Below are 15,139 nucleotides of genomic sequence, written 5' to 3' on the forward strand. Positions count from 1 at the left end.
GATAATATACGGTAGCAAATATTACGAGAAGTACCTAATTCCTGATTCACCAAAACAAGTGCAGATCACCATGTACAACGGCCTGTAAACAACTGAACAATGGAGAGTTGATAACTGTCTATTTTTCTATTTTATAAACAATCGAATTCATTTCTGGTCAATTATGAATTTAATAGAATCTACCGCGCAGGCGCCAGCAGGCGCCTAAACCCAAAAAAGTTATGATTCATATAAGCATAATTTTATTCAGGAGAGCATGTGTTTCCAAGTGGTGACGTCGAGGAGACTAGAATCGACATAGTCTGAGTGTCATTTGGAAACACATGCTCTTGACTAGAGTCGAGTCTCTTCTCGACCTGAGTCGCGTAAGACTACTTTCACACGATAGGAGACGTGCAACTTGAACACTGAACAGTGTTCACGTTTTTTTGTCGAAGTACATTGAGTCAAATCGTGTCTTTCACATGGTGACTCCTATCCAGGAACCTCGTTTTGTCATGTCTTTTCCCCTCGAGGCAAGCAGAGGCAAGATCTAACAACTATACACCGACGTTTGCTCAAAGTATGACTCATCACTTTTTCTCAAAGTCTAACTTCCTTAAAAATATAGATAGAAGATTTCTGATTTCGGATTTGGATTCAGCGACCCCACATTTTTTAAAGCGTAAGTCCCGTTTTCGAAAATTTAAAGAATTTGGGGTCGCTGAATCCAAATCCGAAATCAGAAATCTTCTATCTATATTTTTAAGGATGTTAGACTTTGAGAAAAAGTGATGAGTCATACTTTGAGCAAACATCGGCGTAGTTGTTAGATCTGTCGGCTTATTCGTAAGATCCCCATGTGAAAGTACAGGAGAGCTGCAAAATATGAAATATGATCTTCTGTAATATGATATTCCAGGAGCGAGGTCTCTGCCGTGTGAAACTGGCCTAAGTGTGAGTTGAGCCTATGATTCTTTCCAGATTTTGTTATCATCTGCACGTGTGCACAAGCGTAGGCCACCGAGATTACTTGCGCAAGCGTGCATCCAATATTATCCTAGCCTTGTGTATATTACATTTATTACGTGAAACCCCTATTAAATCATAATTCTAACATATAAATATGCTTTATATGTTAGAATTAGATTATGTATGTTAGATTATGTTCTAATATTTTATTGCCTAGGTAAGTCTCATAGTTGATTCAATGTTGCAAAAAGGCAGAAACTATACAGGCCTACAGTTATAACTCAAATTGTTTTTTTGATGATCCCATTTCTATAGTCTAGCGAAGTAAGTGTAGACTTTTCTCCTTGAGTGAGGCTACTTCTCTTTTTTATCCCTCAAAAGCATTGCTCGATTACTCACAACCAGCTATAGTCTGTGTAAAATAAGTTGAGACTTGAACCTCCATCCAAAGAAATTATTACAAGGTTGCCAAATCGTGTAAAATTGCAACTTCCTGAAATTTCCAATTTAACGTCTGAATTGGATGTAGATGCTAAAAAATTTCAGTATTGAAGGATGAAAAGGAAATTCAACTTTTTTTTTAAATTGAAAACATTGCGAAAATTTGTTTTTCTTTCGAATATCACATCTCTCAGAATCATGGAGTGTCGTAATGCGTGAGAATTTTACATCAAAATAACGGGGAGAATGTCTCCTCTCTATTGGTGTCTGGATCATTTTTATCCGATCTATAGTTATATTTTTATTGATGATTATGTTCCTCAATGTCGAGATATTTCGATCAGAAAACATGACACTTTTGACATGCTGGAAACGTTTTAGTTTCGAAAGATAAGTGAGTGGTGAAAGCTTCTCAGAAATAATCGAAATTATTCTTCCGAATGTCAAAAGTAGTCGTAAGATTGTATTTTGGTCTCCAAGGAATTTTAAAATTAAGCTGTGTTTAGACCATCCAAACTTATTAACAAAATGTTAATAATTTAGTCCTTATAGATTCTATTAGATTGAACGGAACTTGACAAATACATAATAGGTTCATCGTGTGTATGATAAGTCATGTTCAATCTAATATAATCTATAAGGATTAAGGTATTATAATTTTGTTAATAACTTTGGTGTAAACGCAGCTTTTAGGAGAGCGGCTGCATGGTATGCAGCTGACTGAATTATTTCATTTGCAAGCAGCTGGTTGCCATGAGAAAGGTTGCAATGCAACATTGCTTGGATTATACGAGGCGAGGTTGTCATTATTTTCACTATCTACTAGTAGTTCTGTGAGCAGTAGACCTCTCGCAGTTATAACGACGTCCCAATCCATAAGCACATTCACACTGATACACTAACTATTTATTTGATCAGATCATGCTTACACAAGATTTAATTATCATTTATAACGCTTTCCGGAATTTAGCGCGAGAAAACCAGAAGACATCTAGGCACCCAGACGAGCTGTTATAAGTTCTTTGCATCTTATTTAATAGTGCATAAAAATTGCATTCAATGAGGCATGCAATTTATAGTCTACATAGCTGCTAATTTTTTACCAAGTTACATTGAGATATTGAATTGCATGCGTCATGGCATGCAATTTATAGTCAACTCGACAGCTGATTTATGATGAATAATTTCTATAGTCTGATTTTCACTCTAATATTGACGTATAAAGGAGGCTCCTTCTTCCTTTAATATTATCCTTGAAATGCAGAATTTCCAAAAACCTTGTATATATTGTAGAGCGGTAATTTACTCGCCTCACATATGTAGGGTGATTTGCCAAATCATGTAGTGCTGTATCTAAATGCCTCACGTTGGGCTGGCAAATCATGTAAAGCGTTTTTTAACGGCTTCACACATGTAGAGTGAATCTTGCACTGAGTCAATGGTGTTGAGGTTATAAATTTTGTAATTACGTGCGTGGACGCTGAGTGTACACCAGATTGATTGATTCACTACAAGATTCAATACAACTGTCGGAATCGCGGGAGGCCTAAACGCTCGCTCACCCTTGATTCTTCTAATGACAGATTGTATAGTGATGGAATTTTTATAAGCAGTGTAGCGACCGCTAAACACTGAAGATGGATACCTTAAAATTATTACCTGTGAAGAATGAGCATACAAAATCATACAGGTCGAGCAAAAATCCCGATGTAGATAATTTACGGGACTGCGTCTCTAATAAGTTCTGAGGATGAAAAGACGGTACTTGGACCAAATATCGTTCAGAATATACTTCGAGAACAGAGTCTTGTCGGGTTTTAAGCTCTATTGTAGGAAATTATATGATCTCTGGCTGCATCTGCGGTACTGTTGATGTATTCGCTCCTAAGTCGAGGTTGGTAACAGATAAAAGCTGATATATGAGCAGGTAAGGACAAAGAGTAAATATCTCGATCTGACCCCACTCGCTACATCCACTTAGACCTGTTCCATTATCCAGCTTAATTCAATTATTCAAATGATCGTATTCGATCGGTTCTTGATGATATAGAACGTATCAGACACAATAATTGACAGGCTTAAGAAATAATCGAACTCAGAAAACGAATTAACAAAACTGAAATATATTATAATAAAATATATGATCATACAGTGCAGATTCAGAATTTGATTTACAGATTGATAATAATTAGCATTGACAAAAGAGTTAAAAATGTTCTTGTGCTTGCATGATACCATGCGTGATTCGACAGAATTTTACAATTGATAAAATTTAACAGTTTTGAAAAAAAAAATAGTGAAAAATGAATTATAAAATATTTTTAAAATGCTCGGGGATCGTGGTTCTGGCAGCGGAGGATAGTTAATCAACTACAAGTTCTTATAAATTCAATATGAATAAATTCTAGGCTCTTAATAACTAATAAGCGCTTGTCGGCATGGCCAATAATTTAACGAAGAAAAATTTATGTTTTCTGCACTGTAATATTTTTCGAAGCGTAGATTGGGGCCCCTTTAAACTTATAACTCACGTGAAATTCCTTGGCGGTCGTGGTTTTCTTCTTTAGATCAAAAATCGTTTGATCGGCAGCGGATCCAGGCTTCGGTTCAGCACGTGGGGGATTTGTAATTTAATATTTCCTTCACCAAATTAATTAGGGATGATTTAACTTTAAACTTTTAATTTATCGATTGCTGAACATAGATTTACGAATAACAAATAGAATAGCCTAAAATATTGGCTCACAAATAAAACATATAAAATCGAACGAGAATTTTTTACGAATAGGTCTTGGTAACTATAAAGAGATCTGAACGGTGAGGATTTCAAAAGGGAAGTGAGGTCTTTTTCTCTAAGCTTCTTGGCTAGACCTTTCTTCTGATAATCTCGGTGTAGTAAATTTGCATAAAAATTTGCCATTGGTAGAACGATTGTGACGTAGACATGACGTCAGTGGCAAGCAAAAGAATATAATTCCTTTAATCACGATAATAATTCAATTTATATAATTCTTAAAACCACTTAAGCTCCTCGACATAGTTCCTCTTATACAATGTATATGTGCTAGCGTATATGATAAGGCAGGTTTGTTGTCTGATAGTAGATTAACATGTGTTGCTTTCAAACGATCACCTTTTTGGTGCTATTTCTATGCACTATGATTGGCTTAGGCTTGCCAAAGAGATTTAATTACCATGTGGTTCAGTTGAAGTAATAATTAATAAATTAATATTCTTATACAATTTTTATTATGTCTGAGATTGTTATAATTAATTTCTGCAGTTTTTATCAATAATATACTGTTCATGATATGACCTAGTTAGTTACAATAAGACTTGACATTATAATATAATTTCTTAAATAATAATAATTTCAACGATAATACATACATTTTTATTTTTTATTCGAAATTCTTGGTCCTTTATTGATAGTTTTTTATAATTTTTAGAAACCTTGTATATATGTCGACGCGCAATTTAAAAAGGAACATACATGTCAAATTTCATGAAAATCTATTACCGCGTTTCGCCGTAAATGCGCAACATTTAAATATATAAACATTTAAACATTAAGAGAAATGCCAAACCTTCGACTTGAATCTTAGACCTCACTTCGCTCGGTCAATAAAAATGTGGCTTGCAGGCAAAGTTAGTACCGTTACCGTAGACATCTGTCTACTAACATTGGCTTGCAGTCACAGAATTTTTCCAGCGTTACTGTGTACTGTGTGATTTGTTGCTTTTGTTGGCCCAGCTTTTGATAGCATAGTGGTACACCATTCAGCTGCTATCCTTGACGTCTTTGAAACACCTGAGAGGCCAAGATACGATCTTCCGACTACTTTTGACATTCGGAAAAATAATTCCGATTATTTCTGAGAAACTTTCACGCTTTCACCACCCACTTATCTTTCGAAACGAAAATGTTTCCAGCATATCGAAAATTTCATGTCTTCTGCTCGTTATGTCTCTACATTGACGAACATAATCATTAGGTAATTGAAAAATAATAGGTCGGATAGAAATTATCCAAACACCAATAGAAAGGTGACATTCTCCCCGTTATTTTGATATAAAATTCTCATGCATTACGACACTCTATGATTCCGAGAGGAGTGATATTGAAAAGAGAAACAAATTTTCGCGATGTTTCATCAAAAAAGTTGAATTCCCTTTTAATCCTTCAACCCTGGAATTTTTCAGTACTACTGGGATATCAGGGATGAACTATTGATATTCTACATCCAATTCCGACGTTAAATTTGAAATTCGAGTAAGTTGCAATTTTACACGATTTGAAAAATCGGAAATTTGAGGAAGTTGCAATTTTACACAATTTGGCAACCTTCTAATTTCTTCGGATGGAGGTTCAAATCTCAACTTTTTTTACACAGACTATAACTGATTGTGAGTCATCGAGCAATGCTTTTCAGGGATTGAAAAATAGAAGTAGACTCACACAAGGAGAAAAGTCTACACTTAGTTAGCTAGACTATAGAAATGAAATCGCTAGTCCGTACAAAACTTGGATTTCAGCTTTACTCTTATGAAGTAGGTTGGTAGGCCTACAGTGCTACCACATTCCACCGAAACCAGAAAGTTTGTAAGCTTATATGTATGAGAGAAAGAGGGAAAAAGAAGCGCTGTGATCCTAAAAAGAACTGTTAATAAACTCATAATAATATTCATCATTATAAAAAATTATCAATCTCACTAACCATCATTTACCAATCGGCATTGAAAAGTGCTACCTATTATTGGAAAGTTGCGATTATGTTCGATAATTCAGTTTCACTCTAAATAAATCCCATTTCGAGAATATTCAAGATAACATTTTTTTAATATTGCCAGTCTTTGGTGAATATAATAATATATCGAGTGACCTGGCTGGCTCAGGTCTGGTGTCAGAGTTTTCAGGTCTTTGGAGAAATTTGTCCTCCTCAAGTTCCAATAAATTTCACCAAAAATTGACTCATCATGGAAAAATAAAAGTTACACGTACCTTAATTGAAAAGAAAGAAATTTAGATTCTCCTATCTTTCCATCATTATCAGTTTATTATCACTCACTAACTAGAGATTGAGCCAATAAACAAATAATGAGGAATTATAAGGAAGTATATTCTCTAGAAGATTTAATTAAGTTTGTAGCGTGAATGTTGATGTTGTGGAACTTTTCCATAATTGAATAGAAGGCATGCTCCTGTAAAATATTAATTTTTATTCAATTAAAGTGGATTTTTGACAACGTTTCAAGTCTATTCAATTCTCTAGAAGCCCTGTTGTCTCAAATCTGTCTCTATGTACGCCGTTTGATTGAACTCTGGAGAGAGGATAAATTCATTGAAATCTTTTGCCTCTTTAAACTTACGTAACTAATTTCAAAACTATTTATTCGTAATTTAATTGAATGCACGTGAAAGGAAGAATACTGGTCCACAATTTGAGAACGCATTCAATTTTCTATCATCAAGGGTTCCCGAGGTGGATGGTATTGAGAGCAGAAAAAAAACACTTTCAATAATATTTTCCCCGAAATCACGTATTGGAGGTAGTATTACTCAAATGGGCATCTAGCATGGAAAAAACGTACATTGTGAAGATTAACTACACAATTAAGATTATAGGATATAAAAAGTAACTATGACTTATGATACTTCATTTTCAAGTGTAAATATATAATTATATAGAATTAATGTCAGGTCAGTGTGAAATTTGCAGGTTTGCTGCAATGGAGGTACTGTATATCAGATTTTCCGAAGGATGACCCCTGTATCACCTATTGCCTCGTCATCATATTTTTCCAAAAACAATTCAATATGGAATTTATTTACGGTGATGAATATGAGTTTTTATAACTAATTTATTGTTCTAATTGTAAAGTGTTTAAATAATTTATTCTACAGGCACAGTCTACAGTTGCATATACATAATATTGATTGTATACTGTGCTCTTTACTGGCTTAATAGAATTCGCATTATCAGTTCGCATAATTGACAGAATGGTTGTTGATCGGTTGTTATGTCTCTACACTTGTTTCTGTTTACACAGCACCACAATTACCAGTCTAGACGGCGCAATATTTGCAATAGTGCTGATGGCATTTCCTTGAAATGCATTCCGAACTTTGAAAAGACTTCAGAAATCAGAAATAAAAAAGCACTATTCACTCTCTGTCTAATTATTTCTCTCCTCTTCTCTTTCTCTATCATAAGTAGAATATATAGTTGAAGTAAATATTATAGTTGGCTCTACGAAATTTCATTTAGTAGTGTAGTGGTTCAGCTTTCGCGTTGTTTGGTCGGTATGGCGTTACGGTCTTACAAAAAGTATTCTATTTTATTATTAATATTATTGATTCAAGTTATTTTAATTCACTTTACAGTATTTGAAGTAATTAAAGTGTAAGCTCCATCCCGTCCTGATGACGACGACGACGTTATTGATCTTAGTAGAGGACAATTGGGCCAGGCTTTGCGGGTCGAAATTGATGGAGCATATGCTGCCACCCTCTCTCTCTCGTGGGGTCTCCGCTGCATTGTCCTGGGGTTGTTGATTGGCCGGAGTCATGGTCGTAGGGTTTTGGGGGTGGTCGCTAAAGTAGGAAATTTGTGAATTAGCTGGCGACTGGCTCATGGTGACGATATTATGTATTACTTCAAGTAAATAGCCAAGTGTACTACCAAATTACCGGAATATTAAAATGGACTCACTGCTAGTGCCTATTCTGGATAAAATTGTGTGGTGTTAAAAGTTTCAAGTGTCATGTACATATATTACGAAAAGAACATCAAGTGACAGGTATGATTTCCAACATGTATATATTACATTAATATAGTTCTTAAAATTTTTAGTTAGGGTCTTATCTTCCTTAATAACAATAATGTTGCTTTGCTTCAAATAACCTATAACCCTGGTCAGCATACAGTATCTAGATTCAAAGATCATGATCAAAATTTTACTATAAAATTTTATGGAAATTTCCATCCAATTTTTCTCTATTATGAGAATTATGTTATCAAACTCGTGTGATACAGTTTGTCTGTATTTATGCAGCTTGAAAAATTTCAATTTGAAGAGCAACTCACTTACTTTAGCCAGAAACTTACAATAGATCATCAGATATATCTTGTCGAATCAACTTCAGATTATACTTCTTGCAGCTTTCAGTTTTATCAATAATTTCATTAATCATTGATAGTGAGATTGAGTAGGCAAGCTTTTGTGAACGTTACTAATTCCTTCAAATGATAATCTTAGATCATTTTTTAAAATTTATCTCTTCAAGTTTTGAAGGAACAAAATCAATCCAATCCCATCTCAATGAACAGCTTTCAGGAAAACATTTAGAAACAATAATAGAATAGGGTAGTGGCTCAATTTACAGAGCTTTTTCATAACGCAGCGCCAAAATAATTCTGGGAAATGGTAGGAATATGGAGTTACATCAAAAACGCTCATTACGAAACGAAATAATGCTTGATCAAAGTTGACTAAATCCAGCATAGAAATGTGTTGAGTTGATTCGTTTTTAAACGTTCCAATGTAATCTACATAGTCTTAACAATTTATAAAATAGTGTTAGCTCATTGCTCAATTCCTTCTAAAATATAGAAATTGAGTAAAACCGATTAAGCCGTGAACATTCTGCTCTTTATTTTATTTGGCATGAAAAGCATACAATTTTACGAATAATACGTGAAGTCACGACCTAATGCCGTGGAAAGGGAAGTGCAAGCAGGTCTACCAATCTTGAAACCTTGGAAATACGTTGTAAGCTTAATCATTCAAATATTTATCAAGAAAGTAACTAAAATTGTAAAATTGATTGTATTTGTGATATAATGTGATATTTCTCGAAAGTCAATTATGAATTTGTTTCTATTGTTTCTATTGTTTCTATTTCGAAAGATTTTCTTTCTAATACTTATAATTATACAGCCTGTACCTGATCTGATTTCCCAATAGTAAACCGTTCCTAAACTCGTTATGTCCAAATTACATTTCCAAAATCCATCAATCCAAACTATTTTTCTATTTTCTCACAAAACTCGTGTCACTTGATTTTCTATAGAAGTGTGGAAATTTATGTCACGAATAAACTCCTATGGATGTGTTGTCCAACGTTCAGAGAAATTATAATTCAGAGGACAAGTATAACTATATCCATAGATTCATATCATTTCACATCCCGTAGGCCTATACTAAGTCATTGTCTAAACAATATAGTTTTCTTAGGCCTAGGATATCTTTTGTTTGAATTCTTTGATGACATAGTAGTCAACAGTGACTAATTATACGGTTTTTTTGAAAATAGCCTGCCAAAATATTGCAATTTTAAACCAAAAACCTAACCTCAAAATTCAAACTTTCATAGCTGTAGAAATCAAACTGTAAAACCACCCTAACTTACCCTTTTTACCTTTGTGGGAATACCCACAATCTCAAGGTTATCAGAGTAGGAATTTTGTTTAATTTCATTTATTGTTTTTTGTAATCTAGAATTTTCAGCTGTGAGCCTTTCACAATCCCCCTTCAGCTTTTCATTTTCCGTACAAACAGTCTGCAATGTTGCATTCAAGTCTGATACTGTTATATTCAGAGCAGCAATACTAGAGTTCAGTTCATTAAACTTTGAATTTATAAACTCGATGAAGAAGTCTTTCAATGAGTCTAAGGAGTGTTCAGTCTCGGAATTTTTATCACTAGAAGTCTCACCTTTACAATTCTCACACTTCCAGTTAGCCTTACGCACAAAGTTTCGCGAATTTATCCATAGTGCAAAGCCTAGTGCAGGTGGGGTGGTAAACATTATTACACTCTGAGCACTCGATAATTTCTTTTATGTTAACGAATTTATTTTTACACTCAAAACACTCATCAGACATGATGAAAAAGCGAAAAGAACCGGTACTTTTAGGTTAGAAATAGACAAGATTTTACGACTTGAAAACCGGAGTTGAAGCAAAAGCTAGAGCGATAAGATAGTCATCCGTTCAGATCGAGAGCTAGCTCAACACTGACTGATAGGCATATTAGTGTCGAATGATTTTTCTTATCCAAAACTTTTTGGATGTTAGTTTGTGTTCAATGTAATACCTTATTCAGTATTTTTAATAGTTGATTATGTGTGTTTTTATAATCGTTTTATAGGCAATACGGCAGTGAAGCTCTTGTTGGAAGTAATCAGATGTGTTTTGAGAGTTAAAACAAAGCTTATTACTGTGGAAATTTCTTGAATTTTTCAAAGAATTCTTCAATTTAAATTTCTAAATTCTTCAATTTCAATAAGGTGAGTTTTGGACATGAGTCGTAAAAACTAGAAACCCTAGTGGTGAAAATTTTAGGTGTTGTTTGAAATCTATTAAAATATCATGTGTTTTCTGGTTTTAAATATTTATTCTTGAAAATTATGTTATGCCGAGTCGCTCTCACTCGCACTCTCTCGCCGAGTTGCTCGCCAAATGTCTCGCCGAATGGCCATTATGAGCAGATCGCGATCCACACTTCATAGATTCGTAAAGACTCATGCGCCACGAACAAGTGCCTTTTTACTATCTATCAGCTGATGCTTTTCTTACTTTTATATATGTGTTTGAAAGCAACAATAAGATACAGATACAATGAGCATAGATAGCATCAGCTGATAAAAAGTGAAATGCGCATGTTCGTGGCGCATAAGTCTGTACGCACCTCAATTTCACCAGAAGATGTCAGTGGTAAAGAGATACTTGTCTTCCCTCGCCAAAAATCTGAGCAAAGTCGAGCCGAGCGGAGTGAAGCACTACCTCCGTAAACAAAGTCGTAGTGAATTCGTGTGACGTCAGCACAGGTAGGGCTCCTACACCAATAAAAACACTAGCTGATATAGATCAGCTGAAATCAACAAATTTTTATTGGTGTAGGAACCCTACCTGTGCTGACGTCACACGAATGCACCATGGCTTTGTTTACGGAGGCACAGTATACATACAGCACGGAAACTTGGCTATACCCTGACGCCAAAATCCGCCATCTTGTTAGGAAGCGCCGCATTGTAATAGTATTGATGGTAGGTTCGGATCACTTTAATGATCCGGATCAATTGATCTCATTCACTGCCACGAGCCAATCAGAAGACCAGGATTGGAACTTCCCAAGGTCACGTGACGTGTTTAGTATTGGGGTCATGTAAAAAGCATTGGTAAGATAGGCGATTGATTACAAGTTTCCATTCTGTATATTCTGTGACGGAGGTACTGAGTGAAGGTGAGCGATGGCATAGTAGGCATCCACACGCTCGTCGTCATTTGTAGACACTCGGCGAGAGTGAAGCGCCGGCATTAGCTTGGAAATATATCAGCTTTGAAATGAAACTTATAATTTCTCGTTCAAATTCATACAAGCACTTGCATTATATTCCATTTTATAGGGTCATAAACGTTGATGTTTTTTAGCACTTGCATTGCTTTTATATTCTCAATAATATGTAACTATCTTATCTATCTAAATTTTTTGGCTTTTGATTCTTGATAAATGTAGTTTAATACTTCATTTAGTCACTTTTTGTTATTACATAGAACGGTTAGCTTCAGTCAATTTTCTTCAAAAAATTAATATTTTCACTTACTATGATCTGTGACAACGAGATCTTTCGCAGGTCCATGGAGGTTGCTGACCTGCCAATAAATCTCGTTACAGTCAAAATTCTTGAAAAAATTTATATATTCACTTACTGTGACGAGATCTTTCGGCAGGTCCGCAACCTCCATGGACCTGCCGAAAGATCTCGTCACAGATCACAGTAAAAAGTGAATATAATCTTTTTTAAGAAATTTGACTTCTAGTATTTAATTTAATAACAAAAAAGTGATCTTATAGTAAGCAGTTTGTGATGGAAAACAACATTGAACAACTTTATTTAGTATTCTTATATGTTTTTAACTATCTTTTTCTTATATAAACTTTTTGGATGTTAGTTTGTGTTCAATGTAATACCTTATTCAGTATTTTTAATAGTTGATTATGTGTGTTTCTATTATCGTTTTATAGGCAATACGACAGTGAACCTCTTGTTGGAAGTAATCAGACGTGTTTTGAGAGTTGGAACGAAACTTATAACTGTGGAAATTTCTCAATTCTTAATTTCAATAAGGTGAGTTTTGGACTTGAGTCGTAAAAACTAGAATTCCTAGTGGTGAAAATTTTGGATGTTGTTTGATGATATCTGTTAAAATATCAAGTGTTTTCTGGTTTTAAATTTATACTTGAAAATTATGTTATGCCGAGTCGCTCGCCGAATGGCCAACATCAGCAGATCGTGATCCACACTGCAAAGATGCGTGTAGACTTATGCGCCACGAACTTAATGTGCTTTTTTTACTTTACTTTCATCAGCTGATGTTTTCTTACTATTTCTGTATTTGTACAGAGACAGTAGCATGCAGATACAATGAGCATAGATAGCATCAGCTGATAAGATGTGAAATTTGCGTGTTAGTGGCGCATAAGTCTGTACGCACCTCAATTTGACCAGAAGACGTCAGTGATAAAGAGCTACTTGCCTCCCCTCGTCACCCCTCGCCAAAAATGTGAGCGATGTCGAGCCGAGTGGAGTGAAGCACTACCTCCGTAAACAAAGTCATAGTGTATTCGTGTGACGTCAGCACAGGTAGGGCTCTTACACCAATAAAAACACTAGCTGATATAGATCAGCTGAAATCAACAAATTTTTATTGGTGTAGGAACCCTACCTATGCTGACGTCACACAAATGCACTATGGCTTTGTTTACGGAGGTAGTGAGTGAAGGTGAGCGATGGCATAGTAGGCATCCACACGCTCGTCGTCATTTGTAGACACACTCGGCGAGAGTGAAGCGCCGGCATTAGCTTGGAAGTAGACACTCGGCGAGAGTGAAGCGCCGGCATGAGCTTGAGAATATAATATCAAATTTAAAATTAAACTAATAATTTGTGATTCAAATTCATACAAGCACTGCATTATTTCATTTTATAGGGTCATAAAATTTGATAGATTTTAGCACTGCTACTGCTTTTATATTATCATTAATATGTAACTTTGATGCAGCCTCCACTAAGTTGCAATAAAACCGAAATAGTTTAACTTTGAACAAAAAATAGTATCTATGAATGGTGGTCATTTCATCTGTGCCATAGAGGAACAATAGCGTAAGTAGATATCCCATGACATAGGGCGTTTATGTCGCAACTTTTACTGTTATCTCAAGCCGATTACTGTCGACTATTGTTGATTTTTACTGTTTTCACCGGGTAAGAGTGTATGAACGGCACAATATGAGAGACTACGAGCGTCACACAGCTTCACGGGAAAGAACTACGTGGACTATCGGCTTGAGATAAAATTAAAAGTTGCGACATAAACGCCCTATGCCATGGGATATCTAATTATGCTATTGTTTCTCTATTTCTGTGCTTCCTGTGAATGTGAGAAGTTGTACGTATACTATTTTAAAGTATTTCTGTTTTGAACTACTATTTCAAATCAAAGCTATTGCAACAAGCAAAATATCTTTACCTTTTCCTTTTACACTCAAGGCACAATAAAGTAAGCCTATGAGTAGATAGTATGATGAGAGAGCTAGAGCACTTTTGGAGTGGCTGATATGCTATTTTTCAAATCATTAAAATTAACTCATTTTTACTAATTTTCGATAAAATTCATTACATTCTAAGAGAAAATATCATTTTTTCAATGAATTATTCATAAATAACTCAAAATTTCATAATCAAAAATAAGTCAAAAAAATCACTGTTAAGTATCAGAAAAATTTTTTGGAGTGACTTATTTTTCACTCTAATTCTATTCCACTCACTAGAGACACAGTTTCAAGCAGAGTAATTTAATTATCAAATTTCTAATTCAATAAAATGGAGACTTTTGGTCTCCAAGTAAAATTCAATTTTCTAAAATTCTAAATTAATTACGAATTTATTAAAATTACGAATATTTTTTTTTTTTTTTAAAAAACAAAATATGATCATATTTTCCTTTCATCTCCTATCCTTACTTCATGATCTGTACACATGGCCTTTTACGCGATCACATATTAGCGTTTATAGCTATGGATCTTTAATTACAGGCATGATGAAATTTTTGCATACAGATCATGAAGTAAGGATATAGGAGATGAAAGGAATTTTGGGGGTTATTTTTTTTTCAACCCCCATGAGGAATGACTCCTAGGTAGTCTCATAGATTTTTAGTGAAAATACCTACTTAAGATATCCTTTGGGCCCATTGGATAACAGTTCAGTAATTTCATGAGATTTACTATGTCCTCAATAATTAATGTGAGACATCTGGATTTGAACCAGAGTCTCCCATTTATTAGTCATATAGGTAAAATTGCTATCCCATTATGCTTTGAGCTACTTAGTTTCAGCTACTTTTTATTTTTATAAAATTCATATAATATTTACAAATTTTAATATTATTTTTTTTATTTCTATTTGTTATCTTATTTTTTATTTAATTTTAAAATAATTTATATAAACTATATTTTTTTAATAAATTACATCGAAATTATTATTAATTTTTATAATATTTATACATTTTTTACTAAATATATTTTTAGCTACTTTTATAAAACCTATTAATTTTTTTATATAATAAATGGATGCTGAAAATAAAAATGATGCTACTTCTAAATATTCTATTACAGAATAACTTGGTAATAAAATTAAACCAACAAATGAAAGATTTGGATTATGGTTACTTACAGAAAA

The 15,139-nt window shown here is 34.2% G+C and overlaps 1 protein-coding gene across 1 annotated transcript in view; it reads left to right on the top strand.

Moving 5' to 3' along the window:
• The first annotated feature begins 10,545 nt into the window (after window positions 1–10,545).
• The window catches only part of LOC120351783, a 35,274-nt gene continuing 30,680 nt past the window's right edge, over window positions 10,546–15,139 (top strand). The window contains exons 1-2 of the mRNA XM_039430065.1: window positions 10,546–10,684; window positions 12,424–12,526. The gene's annotated coding sequence lies outside the window, so the exon portion shown is untranslated. The remainder of the gene's footprint in view (window positions 10,685–12,423; window positions 12,527–15,139) is intronic.

The sequence above is a fragment of the Nilaparvata lugens genome, chromosome 6, assembly GCF_014356525.2.
Source record: "Nilaparvata lugens isolate BPH chromosome 6, ASM1435652v1, whole genome shotgun sequence".
Taxonomy (NCBI): Eukaryota; Metazoa; Arthropoda; class Insecta; order Hemiptera; family Delphacidae; genus Nilaparvata; species Nilaparvata lugens.